Here is a 19108-nt window from a genome sequence, read left to right on the forward strand (position 1 = left end):
GCCAGGTGAGGGGATTATATATGGCTATGCTCTCACCCTGTCAGGGCACAGTGGGAATGGCTCTCAGAGTTCTCTCTAGCAAACTACAGGGGAAAAAACCTCTGTGAGCTTCATGTGCCTATCTAGCAAACATGCATTGTTGGTTTGACTGCATGGTAAGTATCCCACAAGGGCTTCTTGACTCACCTGATCTCCCATCAGCTGAGTTGCTGCTCTGTACCAGAACATGGAGGGGGAGAGACAAGGTCAGCATGGTGCAAACATGCAGGCAGAAGTGTGGCGATCACACAGTCACAGTCTATTGATCCCTGTGCCACCACTTTATTTCTCACTGCCACCACCCAGGCCCTACCTGGGACAATACTGAGTCCAGTCAGGGTTAAATTGGAACACAAACTTCTGTTTATTTATTGCAGTTTAACATGTGTGTGGTTTCATAAAAGGTATCGGTCAATTACAATCATGGGGTGCCTATCCAGACCTATAACTTCCGCTACCTGCTCTCACTCACTAAACCACCTCTCAGATATTTACTTGTCTTCCTAGTTCCTAACTGTTCCTGACTCAGCTTATTTCGCTACCTTAACTCAACCTACACACAGACTCTACCCCAATTCACTCCCACTCCAACCTACCACCCAACTCCCAACGAACTCCCTCCCTTCGCCCCCCCCCCAGAGCTGATTTCATAGTCCCTCTGACTCCACCCCCTGGGTTCTGATTGGGTGACTTGTTTAACTATTTCACCTCCAGCACTCTCATATGTTAACATCACAAGGAGCACCAGATTAGAACAGCAGCCCCTCTCCATTCTGGTATGCAGTAATGACTCAGTGAGCCAGAGGTGAACTGTATAACTCCACTCCACTGTCCATTGCTTTCTGCAGCCCTCCATATTTAGGCTTCACTATACCTTTAAAGCACATTTGATGCACGTTCCTTCCCTCAAAGAATTCTGGGCACTGTAGTTTGTTAAAGGCTCCTGCAAATTGTAACTTTGTAAGGGATAAACTTCAATGCCCAGAATTAATTGAGGGAAAGAATGTGTTTTGGATGTGCTTTAAAGTTACAGTGTGTCTACAGGCATGGCTGCAGTACAATTCCCACCCACCCCCTTGACCATTGGCCACACTAGCATAGGCCATCCTGGGCATACAATGTGCTACAGAATACTCTGTGATGCATAGGAATTCTTGAGCAGACAAAGCAATGTAGACACTAACCTTGAGTTGACACCCTTCTTTGGAAATTAAACCAATGTCCAGACTTTAACATTCAAAAACTTTGCAGAAATTTATAGCTACAGGTGAATTAAAACATAATATTTACAGTCACATTCTTGTTCAAGCATGGGCTTACAGTCTCTTCTTCTAACTTCCAAACAACTGTATTGTTTCCTCTCTTTCCAGAGCTCAGCACTCAGCTGTCTGTATCTCAGCAAGACCATGCCTTGCATCTCCTGTGAGAGATTTCCACTTCTACCTTCTTCTGCAGCTTCGTTCTCATTCTTTCAAGCAGAGAAGAAGCACTCCAACGCTCTGTTCAAGTTAGCAGTGTTCAGAGTGGATTCTAAAACACAGTCAACTTGCTTCACATAAAATGGAGTCTCTCCTTCACTAGATCACCTCCCAGGTTACCAACATTAGCCAATCACATGAGAACTACTAGAGAACTCTCTAGAATTCAGTTACCAACCGTTCGAATTTAAACACATAGCGATGCATACAAACATTTACAATTTCATGTAAACTGAGTTACTATATTTAACAAAGATGGCCCAGTTGGCACACCATAAGCCAAGAGACGTAGGCCCAGAGTGTGCTTCTAATATAGGAATAAATGCAACAAGTAGGTGGCTCAACACAAATGTGGTATATGTAAACTCTGTGGATGGCACAATTCCAAGAAAGTGCAGAACAGCACAGGATGTGGTTAGAAGATGCAAAATTAAGCTTCCTTGGACTCCCAGCTTTCATGTTACAAAGCAAGAGTCTACTCCTTGCGGACAAGAGAAAAGAGAATGGGCATCAGATATGAGAGTGGGCGGGGCAAAGAGGAACAACGAAAACTCTGCAAACAACAACCAGGGTATACTGCAGAAGCACAACCTAACACATGGAGAAACGTCTGTCTCACATATCATGGAAATAAATGTGTTATGCCTTCATTTCCATTTTGTGGAGACAGTGCATATTAATTCTCCCCAGCACCCTAGGACTCCCCACTTCCATGCACTGCATCCCATCTGAGCAGAGAAACTCTGACAGGAGTGTGGGGGCGTGGGAGCATTTAGGAATATGTGTTGTGCTAAAGTCACAGCAAATGTGCAGGCTTAGGAGAGGTGGGGGAGACTGGAGAAGGCCTGCAAAAAATAGTTTGCCCCCGAATCTTAGATGCAGAGCCTGTTGCGGTCCTAGCCTCCCATCCATTTTGATTCTGCAGCATGTATTCCTTTGTGCTATGAGCGTGAGCGTGTAGGAGTGGCCCAGATGTCTTGACAGGGCTCCTCCTCCTTACTTGTCTCCTTGAGTACAGAAGGAGAAGCTCCACCACTTGAACCAATGTCACTAGAACATCCACAAAACCATGAGAGCCAGTGTGGTGTAGTGGTTAAGAGCGGTAGATTCGTAATCTGGGGAACCGGGTTCGCATCTCTGCTCCTCCACATGCAGCTGCTGGGTGACCTTGGGCTAGTCACACTTCTCTGAAGTCTCTCAGCCTCACTCACCTCACAGAGTGTTTGTTGTGGGAGAGGAAGGGAAAGGAGAATGTTAGCCGCTTTGAGACTCCCTAGGGTAGTGATAAAGTGGGATATCAACTCCAAACTCTTTTTCTTCTTCATTGATTGCCTGTTTCCATATTAACCTGCCCAGAATTTACAGTCAAGTAGGGGCACCCTCTGAACAGTGCTATTTATGCGACGGGTGTGAGATTATGTATTTGTTTTATTTATTTCAATAAGATTTATATACTGTGTGACTGTGCTTTCTATTTTTAAAACTCTCAATGTGGTTTACAAGGAGAATAAGACAATAAAAATATCAGTAAAAACAGTTAAAAACAATTATTTAACACATTTAAAAAACCCCAGCAATAAACTAAAAATAGATTAAACATATGACATGCCTCTGGGTAGGCTTGGCAAAAAAAAAAACAACCGTTTTTAGGAGGCACCAAAAAGAGTACAGCGAAGGTGCCTGCGTGATGTCAATAGGCAGATACATTCCAAAGTGTACATGCCACCACACTAAAATATTTATTTATTACAAGCACAGAACAGGTATCATGGGGCACCTTTAGCGCTGCTAGTTCCGCAGATGGAGGCGGTCAAACTGGCATATACTGTATGGGGAAAGGTGGACTTGCAGGTGTGAGAGGGCTTTCTCAATACCTCCATGGTTGTGGAATGTCCTCCCCTCACAGACTTGAGTGGCCCTGATGGGCCTTCAGGACCAGATAAAACACAATCATTCACCCAGATGTTTGGCTGAACTGGATGTGGAGTTGTGTAACACACACACACACACACACACCACATCTGCACTGTAAATTTCAATTACTTCTATACCACTTAATAATAATAATAAATAATAATAATAAATTATTATTTATACCCCGCCCATCTGGCTGGGTTTCCCCAGCCACTCTGGGCAGCTTCAAACAAAACACTAAAATACAATAACCTATTAAACATTAAAAGCATCCCTAAACAGGGCTGCCTTCAGGTGTCTTCTAAATGTCAGTTAGTTGTTGTTCTCTTTGGCATCTGGTGGGAGGGCGTTCCACAGGGCGGGCGCCACTACCGAGAAGGCCCTCTGCCTGGTTCCCTGTAACTTGGCTTCTCACAGCGAGGGAACAGCCAGAAGGCCCCCAGAACTGTGCCATCTTGCCCCACCCCCCAAGAATCCTGAGATTTGTTAGGAGACCCTTCCCCCCCCCACCAGAGCTACAATTCCCAAAGTTCCCTGAGAAGAGGGATTAATTGTTTTAAACCACTATGGGAATTGTAGCTCCCGCCATCAGGGTTTTTGTGCTTGCCAAGAAGGATGAGGCAGTGAGGAGGTTGTTGCAGTGCAGACACGGAGGCGGGATGGTGCCAGATGTGGGAATATTCAGGGAGGCAGGAGAGAATATATTGTGATTAATATCCTTCCTAACTTGAGCTAGCAAGTTCTATAACTTAGAGTTTTAAACATTCCCCTTTAAACGCACAGTGGGTAGCTAGTTGCAAAATTGTTAAAGCTTCTCAATATAGATTCCTGGTAAGATCCCTTATTTTCCCTCTTAAAAGAATGAACACACAACAATCTTGTTTAAAGATACAGTGGTGCCTCGCAAGACGAAATTAATCCGTTCCGTGAGGCTCTTCGTATAGCAGTTTTTTCGTCTTGCGAAGCAAGCCCATTGACAGCTTAGCGGATTAGCGCTATTAGCGGTTTAGCGGCTTTTAGCGGCTTATCAGCTTAGCGGATCAGCTGATAAGCGGCTTAGCTGCTTAGAAAAGTGGGGGAAGGGGGGGGACCGCAGGAACTCACAATACATTTTCGTCTTGCAAAGCAAGCCCATAGGGAAATTCGTTTTGCGAAGCGCCTCCAAAACGGAAAACCCTTTCGTCTAGCGGGTTTTCCATCTTGCGAGGCGTTCGTCTTGTGGGGCACCACTGTATAGAAGTAGTTTACTCACAGCATCAACAGTTGGATCCCTGAAGGCAGACTTAGTTACAGATATATACATGCGAGTCTACTCCATATGGAGATAGTCTTTTTGTCCTCTGTTGGCTGAAAGCCAACAGGGCATCTCTAGCTAAAAAAGCTGCTCCAACAACGAGAGGAAGTCAAAGAAGAGAGAGAGATGGCTGCATGCTTTGTCCTTTTGTGTTACCTGCACAGGTAAGGTCACGCCCACCTCTAGTCACATGCAAGAGGAAGTATGCTCCAGGCCAGGAGGAAACAGGAAGTTTTCGAATGGCTGGAACAAACATCAGCAGCTCCTACCTAATCTCTTAAATCTTCTCTTTTCTCTGAGTTCCTCGTTTAAATGTATACAGCATCTCACAGGATGCAGCACTTGAACGATGATGAATACATCTGATCTGTAAACAGTATCTTGAGAAGAGGATGTTAGCAGATGTTTGCAAGGAGCGCGAACTAATTACACTGCTTCTAAATCACAAAGCTGCTTTGCCACAAAAAATCTGCTTATTAGTTTAATTGCACAAAAATGCAAAGCAAAACACAACAAGCCACTCTAGCCAAACTTGCGATGACTTCACTAAGGCATGGAAATGTGTTTGCTGCCTTGAGAGCAGCGGGTGTCCTGCGCTTTCATTGGCAGCAGGCAGGAATTCAACGGATGAAGTGCTTCCCTACAATGGAGATTCAGAATGCTTTACCTATTGACTTTCTTCCTGGTGTGCAGATCGTGGACACAGGAACCTTCCCTGCATGTAAAACTCTTGCAAGATTTATACTGGATGAGAGCAAATAGGTGCAGACAGGCATGGAAGAATGAGGCATCCAGCCTTGCAATTTAGGCTTAGGTTTCTTAAATTTATGTATTGTATGTATGTATTCTTAAATTTATGTATTAAGGGAAGATTTAACAGTACAAATGCATAACACTGGTGCTGCATTTGCCCAGGAAAACAAAAATGTATTGCGAGGTACCAAAATGATGGCAAGGTTGGTGCCAAACAGGCCTACCTTGGAGGAACATTACATAAATGGGGACCATTTCCTTACCAGCATCCTGTGGACTTCCACTGGAGGCAGCACACAAGGAAGGACTTCAGGGTATTCCCCCAGCTACAACTTGCAGAGTTCCCTGGCAAGAGGGATTGATTGTTAAACCACTCTGAGAATTGCAGCTCTGTGAGGGAAAACTGGGTCTCCGAACAAGTTCCAGAACCCTTAACAAACTACAATTCCCAGAATTCTTTGGAGGCATGACTGTCTAATGTGGTATGATACTGCTTTAAATGTAAAAGGTAAAGGACCCCTGGACGGTTAAGTCCAGTCAAAGGTGACTATGGGATGTGGTGCTCATCTTTTAGGCCAAGGGAGCCGGTGTTTGTCCACCAACGGCTTTCCAGGTCATGTGGCCAGCATAACTAAACCGCTTCTGGTGCAATGGAAACCAGTGGAAATGCTGTTGACCTTCCTGCTGCAGCGGTACCTATTTATCCACTTGCACTGGTGTGCTTTCAAATTACAGTACTAGGTTGGCAGGAGCTGGGACAGGAGCTGGGAACTCACCCTGTCGCGTGGATTCGAACCGCCAACCTTCTGATCGGCAAGCCCAAGAGGCTCAGTGGTTTAGACCACAGTGCCACCCATGTCCCAATGTATAGTACAGATGGAGCCTAAGTCTGGAGCAAAGAAAGCTTCACCACACATTGGACATTTTACTGTATTATTAAAGTTCTACATCTTCCCCCCGCCACTGCCTTCCAGTACCATTTTGAGGTTTGCCTCTCTCTTTTTGCTGTCATGTGTTTGTCATTGCCAATTCTTACTCTCTGCCACCTCTTTTATTGCTAGCAGCTGCTATCTCATCAGATCCCAGGCTTCCTCTCAGACTTATTTGCATGGGTACAAAACGGACAAAGAGTATCCATAAGTTTGCAAGCAGAGGATACATAAACAGCTGTGTGCAAATGCACAGCTGAGCCACTGCTGCCACAGGGACTCTGTTGACCTCTCCTTGCTTTGCTGGGTGTCTCACCAGAATGATGCAGGACCAACACACTGAAGCTGAGATTGTGCAACAGTGTAGCCTGCATAGCGGATGCAACTTTAGGAGGGAAAAGCTGATATTGTGCAACAGTGTAGCCTGTATAGTGGATGCAACTTTAACGAGGGAAAGCATTTAAAATCAAGCACTATCTGTGCACACATCTGGCTCCAGGTGTCAGCAAAAGTTCCTGCTGCACTCAGACATCTTTTAAATACCAGCGTGCAGCTGACAGAAACAACTTTTCAGCCAATCGGTTGTTTTGGAGTTGGCTTTCAAACTTTCATCTCACTCCACCTGCTGCTATTTATAGAGAATTGCATGTAAGGGACAATTCTGTCGTGTGACCGAATCTCTCTGTTTTTCTGCGTGGAAAATCTGCTGCCATTTGAGCGTATGTTCATGCACGCTGCATGGAACAATTTCTAGATGGATGAAGCGAGGCCAGTTCTTCTAATTTGGGGGGATCTGTGTAGAAGGCAGTATAAATATATACCCCACCCCAGTCAAATGTTATTAATAAGATCCACAGGTGTCAATGATAGGTCCTTGGCTTAGTGGGGCAGAAGACATGCTTTGCCTCTAGAATGTCTTAGGTTCAATGCCTAAGGTTCAGTGTCTGATATCATTAGGTTGGAAAGGGGAAGAGGTTATATTGTTTTGGGGTTTTGTTTCGTTTGTTGCTGTGTTACGTATTTTTGTGTTTTCGTACTGTAAACCGCCTTGTGATCCTTGGATGAAGGACAATAATATAAACTGAATAAATAAAATAAAATATATATCCACAGCTTTATAGCAGCAGCCCCAGAACTGGTGCAAAGAATTTTCCTCCCATTGACTTCAATATCCTGCTTTAAGGTAACCACAACTCTTGATAACCTTTTCAGTGCCACACAGATTAGGGAGATTATATATATACCCCTAAAGGTTTTGTGAATCTAACGGGAGAAGAAACGATTTATTATTATTATTATTTTAAAAATAGTTTCTTCTCTAGCACGTGAATTGTCTGCTGCATTGTTACCCTCGATGGTGACCTCTTGTCCATTTACTGTATTAATTTTTCCCAATTTAGACTATAAAGTGGTATTTTCTTGAGTCAAAATGAGAGTACCCCTAAACATTTTTAAAGAGAAAAAGCACTGCATATATAGTGTTTTAAATGAATTATTGTTATTATTATTAATATTATTACAATTTATCACCCACCCTTCACCCTAAGGTCCTAGGGCAATTAAAACACCACATTAGTCTAATGAAGGTGATAGGTGCACCTCTGTGGGAAGGGAAGTCAACAACAACTTGGGGGCTACCACAGAGAAGGCCCTGTTCTGGGCCACTACACAAACACCCTGAGCTTCTGAGGGCGGTGGAACAACCAAAAGGGCACCCTCCATCAATCTTAGCACCCAAGATGGTTTTTAGGGAAGGAGGAGGTCTGTCAAGTATTTGGGGTCTGAGTTAGCCCTAAACACTAACATGAGCACCTTGCTTTGGGCCTGAGAACAAACCGGCAACCGGTGCAGCTGTTTTAAAAGAAGGACTAGATGAGATTGGAAGGAAATCTCAGCCAGCAACTTGACCCCTGCATTTGAAGTTTCCATGTCATCTTTAAGGGCAGCCCCATGTACAACACATTGCAATGATCCAGCCTGGAATTTACCAGCGCATAGACTACAGTGGCCATAGCTGTTGGTGAATTGACTGGACAAATTCAAAGAACAACACAAGATAAAATTCAGAAGAAACAACAGTGACCATATCAACCGTAATGACAACAGATGCCTTAGAAACAAATAGATCCAGAGAGCAAAGCACATACATATTGAGAAGTTGGGAAGTGCAGCCGAGTTATATTATTGTATTATATACTATCCTGATATTGCCTTGTTCCCTTGCTATACTGACTGTAAAACTATTTCTATAAAAACAAGAAATCATCACCAGGTCCATAGGTGAGCAAACACAGAAGGCGGCGAGAGAGAGGCCATGATCCGCATGGTTAAAATCAAACCCAATGGATTCAAAAGCATTGTGTTTCTTTTGTCCTCAGGCTAGTGTCCCTTTTCTTTCTGGGTTACTCTTTCTAATAAAGCCATTTGCCACACTTTATAATGCAGCAGCTCCAAATCTACCCTTGTTAAAGTCTTCCCAGCTGCAGCGATAATGAATCTGGATGCCGACAATGAACAGCAAATCTGTTCCTTCTGTGTCAAAACAAAACTGGGTCTGAGAGATGGGTTTAATGAGGCCAGCTGAGGAGAAGGGTGTGCCCACTTCCCATAATGAATTCTTGAAAAACACCGAAGGCAGGTATTGATAAGCCGGTGCCTCCAAACTCAGTATCTAGATACAATACAACCTTTGCAGCATTTGTATTTAGCAGCTGTATGACCATTCCAAAGCAGGGTAGGGAATCACAGGCCTGCAGGTTTGAATGCTAGCTTCCAGGCTGTGGGATGTGAAACACAAGAACAGTCAAGTACAACATTCCTAGAGTGAACATGTTTACACATGGGGAGGAATGTTTGTCCAGCCAGCAGGTAAACTTCCTGTTTCCTTCTGGGCTGGGACAGACTTCTTCTGCGTGTAACAAGAGGTGGGTGTGGCCTCACCTGTGCAGATAACAACAAAAGCACAGGGCAGGGCAGCCATCTCTCTCTCTGTGACCATTTTCGTCGAAGAAGCAACATCTGCTTAGCCAAAGATGCTCTCTTGGCCTCCAGCCAAGAGAGGACAAAGGGACTGTCTCTTTATGGGATAGTTTCCAGGTGTATGTAACTTTTCTAAGCTAAGTCTGCCTTCTGGGATCCAACTGTGAACAGAATGTGAGTAAACTCTTTTTATACTTTTATAGAAGACTGTGTCGTGTCTTATTTTTTATGAGGGAATAAGGGGGAAATACCAGGACCGTTATTATAGAGGCTTTAGTGAGCCTGAGCAAATGCATCCGCTGTGAGTTTAAAAAGGGGGATGTTACTCTGCTAAAATTGTGAACTTGTTAACACAAGTTGGAAAAGGCTATAATCAAACAATATATCCTCTCCTGCATCCCTGAACATTCCCACACAGGCCTCCCTCTCGCTAGCCCTCAGGAGCGTCCTCTAGCCACAGGCCTCCCCAGGCTACAACCCTCACTGGCCCTGCTGGCGTTGGATAGCGGCAATGGGTGCAATCCTAAACACACTTATAGGGAGTAAGACCCATACCCCTGAACATTTTGGGACAGAAATTTGGGGCACCAGCACTACCCCACCATCCCGCTGACCCCATCATTTTCCTCCTACCTGCCACCAACCCCTTCCTTGCCTGCCTGCTCATCACCGCAACCTGCTTGCTCTCGCTCTCCCCTCCCTCCCCTCTCCTTGCTTTGCTGTCTTCCACCTCCTGCTTCCCAGTCTTGGGAGACGCTGTATGGATCAGACCTTTCTCCTTCTTCTCCTCCTCCTCCTCCAGCACCGCAGGCGAACTTCCAGAAGTGCCATGGCAGAAGGCCTCAGTCTCAGCCCACTATTCCTGAAGGAGCGTCTCCACCTCCATTGTTCAGCCTGGGCACTGAGGTCCAGCTCCAAGGGCCTTCTAGCAGTTCCCTCACTGCGAGAAGTGAAGCTCTGGAAACCAGGAAAAGGACCTTCTCAGTAGTGGCGCCTGCCTTGTGGAATGCCCTCTCACCAGGTGTCAAGGAAATAAACAACTATTTGACTTTTAGAAGACATCTGAAGGCAGCCCTGTTTAGGGAAGTTTCTAAATGTTTGATGTTTTATCACATTTTTAATCTGTTGGGAGCCACCCACAGTGGCTGGGAAAACCCAGCCAGATGGGTGGGGTATAAATAATAAATTATGATGATGATGATGATGATGATGATGATGAAGAGGAGTGGTAATGCACCAGGTCAAGGTAAGTTTCCCTTCTGTTTTTTTGATCCTGTGCTCTGGGGTGAGCCAACTGACTGACACCACAGAGCAGAACCGCCCAAAATGCCGATCTTTTGGTCCCACACTCTGGCATGGCCGGAGTACAGGATCCAAAATGGGACACCTGAAACTGGGATCAAAACCCAGTTTCTGTCAATCAGGGATTGTCCAAGTTAAATCGGGACACTTGGGGGCTATGATATTGTTCATGACTGGTATGAATCAAGACGTCCCTGGCTTGGAAATTGCCTGCCATGGGGCCACCAGGTGACCTTACAGAAGCTGCATTCTCTTAACCGTATTCCTGCATCTACAATAGGGTGGTGATAATAATAGTAACAACTTCACAAGGTTGTTGAAACTATTATATCGGTCGCTAATGTGGAACCCATGGACACGATGGTACCTTTGAGGTCTTCTCCTGGCACCAACAAAGCTTCTGAGGTCCCACCCCAGCCCTTCAGTCATGTGATGGTAAGAGTGGTTACCCCTTTTCTCCCTTAAAAAGTTGTTGTTGTTGTTGTTTAGTCGTGTCCGACTCTTCGTGACCACATGGACCAGAGCACGCCAGGCACTTCTGTCTTCCACTGCCTCCCGCAGATTGGTCAAACTCATGCTGGTAGCTTCGAGAACACTGTCCAACCATCTCGTCCTCTGCCATCCCCTTCTCCTTGTGCCCTCCATCTTTCCCAACATCAGGGTCTTTTCCAGGGAGTCTTCTCTTCTCATGGTGGTCAAAGTATTGGAGCCTCAGCTTCAGGATCTGTCCTTCCAGTGAGCACTCAGGGCTGATTTCCTTCAGAATGGATAGGTTTTATCTTCTTGCAGTCCATGGGACTCTCAAGAGTCTCCTCCAGCACCATAATTCAAAAGCATCAATTCTTGGGCGATCAGCCTTCTTTATGGTCCAGCTCTCACTTCCATACATCACTACTGGGAAAATCATAGCTTTAACTATACAGACCTTAAAAAGTAGAATGGAGGAATTTGGAAAAGCGACGCTCTTTCCCACTTCCTCTTTCAGCTCTTTGTGCTCTCCAAGGCTCAGATTAATTATACCGGATCTGATTCTTACACAGATCTCTTGCAAGAGCAAAGCATACATCGTCTCTCTGAGAGGCGTGGTGGCAGATCTGAGGGAAGGTGGGAGAAGCGACTTAGGGCCTATGGGTCTAAAGAAGGTTGCTGACTCCTGATCTAAACAGTGCATCCGTGACTTCCGGGTCGGCGCCATCGCCGAATGGCGGGCTCCCTCCGAGCTCCGGAGGGAGCCTGCTCGGCAGGGGCTGGGTCCTACCGCACCGGCGATGCGGGGACCCTTAAAAACCACGGCCACGGAGGCCGTGGACATGGAGACTCGGCTGGCACCGTCAGCGCCCTCTCGATTCGTGAAGGAGCCTTTTTAAAGGCTACGGATCGGGTGCCGGGGAGGAGCGTGGTGCTTTGAGTCCTCTGCTATCCCTGCCGAGCGCAGCCGCATGCCATCCGGCGGAGAGCGCTGACTTCTTCTATTGAAAATTTGGACCCAAAAGAAGAACCCGTGAGTAATTGGAATATGGACTAAAAAGAGGGATAAATTTTTAGAATTTGGAGCGAACGGGGGAGGTGGAAAAAAGGAAGTCAGCCCCCCCCCCCCAAATTGTAGAAGAGCCAAAACAAAGGACTGGATAACTAAGATCGAGAGGAACCTTATCTTGCCGAACTAGCAACTTTGCGAGGGAAATTTATAAGATTGAGCTGGAGGAGAAAAGTGGAATTCGTATTAAAAAGCAACCCCCCCGGAATCCCTGGAGCGATTCGTGAAAATGCCTGGAGAAGAATAACGGAGGTTTTGACAGCTGTCAAAGAGCTGTCAAAACGGAAGAATGAAATTGAGACTTTGTTATGAGGACTTTGCCGGTTACATTTGTTATAAATTGGAGATAAATTGTTTCAAATAAGGATTTATAAGTTATTTGGACTGGCGGATGTGATCTGGAAGGGAACTTTGTTATTGTAATCCACCTAGAGGAGCTGAGAGACATTGCATGTGTTTTCGACGGGAAACTTGAACAGTTGGATAGAACTTTTAATCTCCTGGGAAACTGCAGAAATGGAACATTATTTTGTCTACAGAGGCCTACACTCTACTGGAAACAATGGATTAATCTGTTGAAAAATGAAAGGAACATGATGTAATGTTTTGCTCCTGAATAACAAGCCTCTGTAGAGACACTAGAAGCCTTTGGAAAAAGAACATTTCTGTGAGGGAACAGGGAAGTAAAAAGGAGGAGAGTGATCGACAAGAACAAGGAAACAACAAGAACTGGACAGAACTGGAGTGGGAACATTTGGGATATCCAGATTTGACAAGCTTATGGATATAAAATTGGAGTTTATACTCCTGGATATAAAAATCTGGATAGAAGAAATGGGCCCCCTTTGATAGACTCCTTCTATGATTGGACATCTGTAATTTAAAAAAAAAGACCGGTAAAGAACCAGAGGGATGTGGGTTTAGTGAAATGTGGGTTCATCAGGAAGACATTAGAAGTGGAGGGATAGGAGGAACGCAACAGGGAAAGAGGGGAGGGAAATTTGGAATCCAAAGGTTGTAAAATTATTGTTTGTTTTTATTCTATTTTCATCGGTACTATATTTGAAAGGGGGGAACTCGTGGAAGGGAATAGGTCGACCTTAGGGGATGGAAATTTGGATAAATTGAGTTATTGATGATGAGTGTATTTTGGGAATAAGAATTTGTTGAATATTATTGCTTTTTTGGAAGATTTGGAACACAAGAGGGGGTGGGGAGGGGAAGTCCTGGATATTGGAAAAAGTTTATGAATTGGATTTTATTTGTTTTAATTTGGAAAACCTTAATAAAAATTATTTAAAAAATAAAAAATAAACAGTGCATCCGTGAAACACTCTGAATACTCAAAAGCACTATCCGATTGTTAAATAGCACAGGCTACATCTGTGAACCGCTAGTTTCTGGGTGATCTGTTGCTGATTACAGCACATAAAAACAGGTGCTCACCCCTATGAGAACACTCTCGCCTCCCAGGTTGTTTATTTCAGAGTATTTGTCTGTGAAAGAGTGGAAAGGAAACGCAAACGACTATCAAAAGCTTCATAAAAAGAAAGTGTGCCCCCCCCTAAAAACACACACATACACACCCCAGAATTGAAGCGAATGTGGCTTAGTAGCTGCACTGGTTACAGAATGGACAGCATATTGTATGTGCTGTGTTAGGGTATGTTATGAATAACAAAATCACTGGAGCATTTACATATTTGTTTTCAGCAATTCTGGCAGTTGGGTTTCACCAATCCACGCCTCTCTGCCAGAATCGCTAAACAGCTCTACATATGGCTTCTGAAGTACCATATGCCCTGGAAAATGTTAGCTGATGCCTAATGCTGCTGCTGGGGGCTGCAGCAGGCCACAGTCTTTATTTAGATTTGCATTTGCCGTTTCTGAACAAAGAAGATCCCTGAGCAGGCAGCAAAAGAGCCAAAGTATTTGCTGCAAACTCAGAAGGCACCAGAAAAGCAGGATGTGGTTGTTGTTTTTATGAATTAGGTTGCACAAGTGACATTCGTCGTGTTAGATGCTAAGAGCTCCATGCTAAGCAGAGCAGATCGCTGCCATTGCAAAGATGGCCGAGATGGCTCTCTGCCTGGCATCAGAAATGCCACATGCAAAAATGAAACAAGGGGAACATACATTCAAAATCCTGCAGAAACTCAGCTGTGGAGTCCGGCCACTCATAACACTGCAGCTGGGTACACAGCACCCTCTCCTTTACAAATGAGATGATCTGCAAAGGGGAAGGGGGGTTTCTTAACCCCTTCCATGCCAATAGGCTTGTCCTGAAGCTCTCCCTCCCTGAGCTGCTTTTACCCCCATGAGGTTCCAGATCTGTGTTCTGTACTAATATGTGTGCCAGGGGGAGAATAAGGCTGCTACTTGCACAACCAAATGCTTGCTCGTTTCCTATGCTTTTGAGCACAACCCTATCCATGTCTACTCAGAAGTAAGTTGTTGTTTTGTTGTTGTTGTTTTGTTGTTGTTGTTTCTAGAAAAAGAGATGCCGGAACTCACTAGGAATGCCTCCCTTGTTCTCTTATAATAGCAATAGCGCCTACCTGAGAGGTGCCAGAGTGGAGTTTTGGCAAGTTTCAGCTGAAAAAAAGCCATGGTGATGATTAAAATTTCTATACTGCCATTCATCTGAGGACCACAGGGTGGTTTACAATATAAAAACACAAAAATACATATCATAGGGGCAAACGAAATTGATAACCCCACAGGCATACCGTTTAAAAGGCCATAAATAAATAAATAAATAAAATCATTGCATTCAATGGGGGTTACTACCAGGTAAGTGAGTAGAGAAGCACAGCCTAATTCAATTTTTAAGAACTTAAGAAGAGACGGGGCCAGATTGAGGTTTGATGAGGCCCTAAGCTACTGAAGGTAATGGGGCCCTTCATGTATCCAGCTGTCCTTTGTCAATAACAAATTGTCGCTGGTTTTTTGTGTTGAATATATGCTATGTGTTAATTTATGGACCTAATAGGTATCTAAAGCCATTTGCACATGTTGCCGTGCAACCAGTCCATGCAGAATGTAGGCACCCTATATATAGAAATGAGCAAACCAGTGATATTTTAGGGAGCAGGCTAGCAGGCAGGGCCCATTAATTACATTGCAGGAGCCTACCCAACACAAAACACTGTTGCTGTATGTGGGTTTTATTTTATTTCTTTTTAAATTTTATATTTTGGAAATGTACATCCCGGGGGTTTTTTCCCTTTAAATGTTTTTTTTGGGGGGGGCCAGGTGAGTGGGGCCCTAAGCTATAGCTTGTTTGGATTATCCGTAAATCTGGCACTGAGAAGAGACCTGCTGGGTCAGGTCAAAGGCCCACCTAGCTCAGCATCCTGTCCACAGGAGGTCTGCAGGCAGGACCTGAGAGCAACAACATTTGACTCACCTGTGATTCCCAGCAACTGGGATTGAGATGCACATTGCCTCCAACAGTGAAGTGAGCACACAGCCATGATGGCCAGTATCTATTGCTAGCCTTAACCTCCACAAATTTGTCTAATTCTCTTTTAAAGCCACCCTGTTTGGAAGCCATCGCTGCATCGTGTGAATGTAAGTCTGTTATGTACTGAGCTGAATAGGATCCAAATTGCAGCAGTCTGGTTGGTCCTAGAACAATAGGATTCAGAATGCAGCAGTCTGATTGGTCCCAGAACAATAGGATCCAGAATGCAGCAGTCTGATTGGTCTGCAGGAGCCACCCAATCCAACTCCAGGTGGTAGTGAATCTGCAACCTGATTGGCCTACAGGAGAATCCCGGAATTAGCCAATCACGTGGGGCCCATTGTGTAAATAATGTATATAAAATAGACATTTCGGGGGAACTTCCATTCCTCCTCACCACTATGAGCTGAATAAAGAGCACGAAATCCACTCTCGACTCCGAGTATATTTCAAAGTCCATAGTTTAAATATGTGCAATTGTGTACAGTGATACCTTGGGTTACAGACGCTTCAGGTTACAGACTCCACTATCCCAGAAATAGTACCTCGGGTTAAGAACTTTGCTTCAGAATGAGAACAGAAATCATGCAGCGGTGGTGTGGCGGCAGCAGGAGACCCCATCAGCTAAAGTGGTACCTCAGGTTAAGAACAGTTTCAGGTTAAGAACGGACCTCCAGAACGAATTAAGTTCTTAACCCAAGGTACCACTGCATTGCTTTATAGATTATGAATACCCCTGTTCTGTAGAACCTCCCTGCAGCATTACCTCTGCTGCCCCCCAAAAACCCCACTTTGCACTCCTGGCAACAGCTGTGCCTGGGATTTCTCCATCACCATATTCAGTGTCTGGGAGTGTTAAATAAGTGCATGTTCCTCTTTTGGTGACTACAGCATGAATGGCCCATCCAAGGCATCATGCCACAGGGACAGAACGTGCATTGTTCCAGGCTTTTGAATGGAGTTAGCTGAGATATTTAGCTGCCTGTTATTGAACATACAGTAATCAAGTGTTGAGAACAGGGGAGGTAATGGGAGGGGATCTGCATGCCAAATTAGTATGAATAGGAGTACTAAAGTTGATTAGTACCCATGTATTACTCTAGGAATGGGGGAGAATTTTGGTTCCATTCACATTTATAGGCAAACTCTTTCCAAAACACAGCCATCCTTCAAAATTCACATTTCTCCAAATTTTGCAATGCAATTCTCCAGCCAACTAAAGTGCACAAGATTGTAAACTTTAGGCTGAAGTGTTCTCGAAAATCCATTATATACCGTATTTTTCGCTCTATAAAACGCACCAGACCACAAGACGCACCTAGTTTTTGGTGGAGGAAAACAAGAAAAAAATATATTCTGAATCTCAAAAGCCAGAACAGCAAGAGGAATCGCTGCGCAGTGAAAGCAGCAATCCCTCTTGCTGTTCTGGCTTCTGGGATAGCTGCGCAGCCTGCATTTGCTCCATAAGAAGCACACACATTTCCCCTTACTTTTTAGGAGGGAAAAAATGAGTCTTATAGAGCAAAAAATACGATATATATATATATATATATATATATATATATATATATATGGGAGCCGCTGGATCATCTCGCCCTTGGGCCGCCCAAGGAGGAAGGAGGGAGGGAGGGAGAGGCATGGCCAAGTTCCTGACGCAGATCGTCCTCGTGGGGGTGCAGGTGGTGGGCAGAGCCTTTGCCCGGGCGCTACGGCAAGAGTTCTCAGCCAGCCAAGCAGCGGCAGACACGCGAGAGCTCTCAGGGCCTCAGTTGGAAGCAGCCTCCAACATCTCTGGCCTCAGCCTGCAGGAGGCCCAGCAGATCCTCAACGTCTGCAAGCTCAACCCAGAGGACATTCAGAAGAACTACGAGCATTTATTCAAGGTGAACGACAAATCCATGGGGGGTTCTTTCTACCTGCAGTCCAAGGTGGTGAGAGCCAAGGAGCACCTGGACAAAGAGCTGCGGATCCAGTCGCAGCAGCGGCGAGAACAAGATGCAGAGCGCAAGCCAGACATGTAGCAGAGCCCACTCCCACCGTCTAAAGTATAACTAGCCAATAAATTGCCCCTGTGTAGAAAAAGAGAGAGGGAGGGAGAGAGAGAACATGCAAAAGTGTGTTAAATTTTGGGAAATTGCTTTGCAAAAAATTAGACAAAAATTGCATACAAATATGTGCATATCTCAGCACAAAATGCTGCTGAGCAGGTGTGCCAACTTGGATAAAATATTGGATGGGCCAGGTAAGCCCTGTCCCACATGATCAATCACCAGATGTGCTGCATGTACACTATTTGAGTGGCAATGTCCACCAAACTGTACTTCACAGGACCCATTTCTGCCCCCTGCCGGGACCTTAAAACAAGGGAAACCGCCCAGCGTAGAATATGCTCAGCTAGTCCTGATGCGCCCTGAGCCAAGGTGTGGCAAGACGCCATCCCCCAATGGAATGGAAGCCTCTGGATTGGCAGAAAACGGGTGATTGGCATCGGGGACAATGGCTGTCAGGACTCTGGCTTCTTCGCGAGTCGAAAAACCCTGGCTAATGAACACTCTCTGCACCTCGCAGATGTGCCACCATCTGACATTCCAAATCTTTGACACACTAGAGCACAGCTGGACAACAGGCAGATCTAGGAAAGCATGGCAGTCTTCCACCCTGTTTTAATGGAGCTCAAAACTCACTGCAGGTGGGGTGGGGGGAAGGGACGTACAGAGCAAAGGCACAGGGAGCAGGAATGAAGCAACAGCTCTCGCACCCTCCCACCCATAACTTCATGCTCTGCATAAATCAGATTAGTGTCGCCACCACACATACCAATAGACTCCCTCCAACCCTGCAAAGCAAGAAACGTAGAATAGCAACACGCTTGAAAACTGGCTAACATACTGCCTCTTCTGGAGCAACTCCTACCAGTAGTTTGGTTGCCAGTTTTGAAGTTTTGCATGGTTATGCGCTCATGAATACTTCCTTCAGGCAAGTTGCTGAATCACAACCTATTACTAAACTGAAAACTATGGAGAGACCTGGTCTGAATAGAGATATTGAATTCTTGGCTCATTACCGGTACATATTCCAAAGCTATTTTTGGTTATCTGCATACTATCCCATGCTTTTTTCTGTAGGACTAATTGCAGTCGTTAACAGTCGTCAACAGGTTTACCATACCCATTGAGTCCATCACCCACCTCCTATTACCCTTCTGAGAAAAACCCCAGCCCACCCTCCCACTATACATAAGGGGCTGGTGACTTCTCTTTCAGTGTATCTGAAGAAGTGTGCATGCACACGAAAGCTACAGAAGCTTCAGGTTACAGACTCCGCTACCCCAGAAATAGTACCTCAGGTTAAGAACTTTGCTTCAGGATGAGAACAGAAATTGTGCATCGGCAGCATGGTGGCAGCGGGAGGCCCCAT

General features: G+C 45.1%; 1 pseudogene across 1 annotated transcript; it reads left to right on the forward strand.

Annotated features, from left to right (window-relative positions):
• Positions 1-17270: 17270 nt before the first annotated feature.
• LOC309378319 (mitochondrial import inner membrane translocase subunit TIM16 pseudogene) lies at positions 17271-17752 on the forward strand (annotated as a pseudogene). Its single transcript has one exon. The product of its transcript is annotated as a mitochondrial import inner membrane translocase subunit TIM16 pseudogene (transcript).
• The last annotated feature ends 1356 nt before the right edge of the window (positions 17753-19108 follow it).

Source organism: Podarcis melisellensis, assembly GCF_964234715.1.
Source record: "Podarcis melisellensis genome assembly, chromosome: 9".
NCBI lineage: Eukaryota > Metazoa > Chordata > Lepidosauria > Squamata > Lacertidae > Podarcis > Podarcis melisellensis.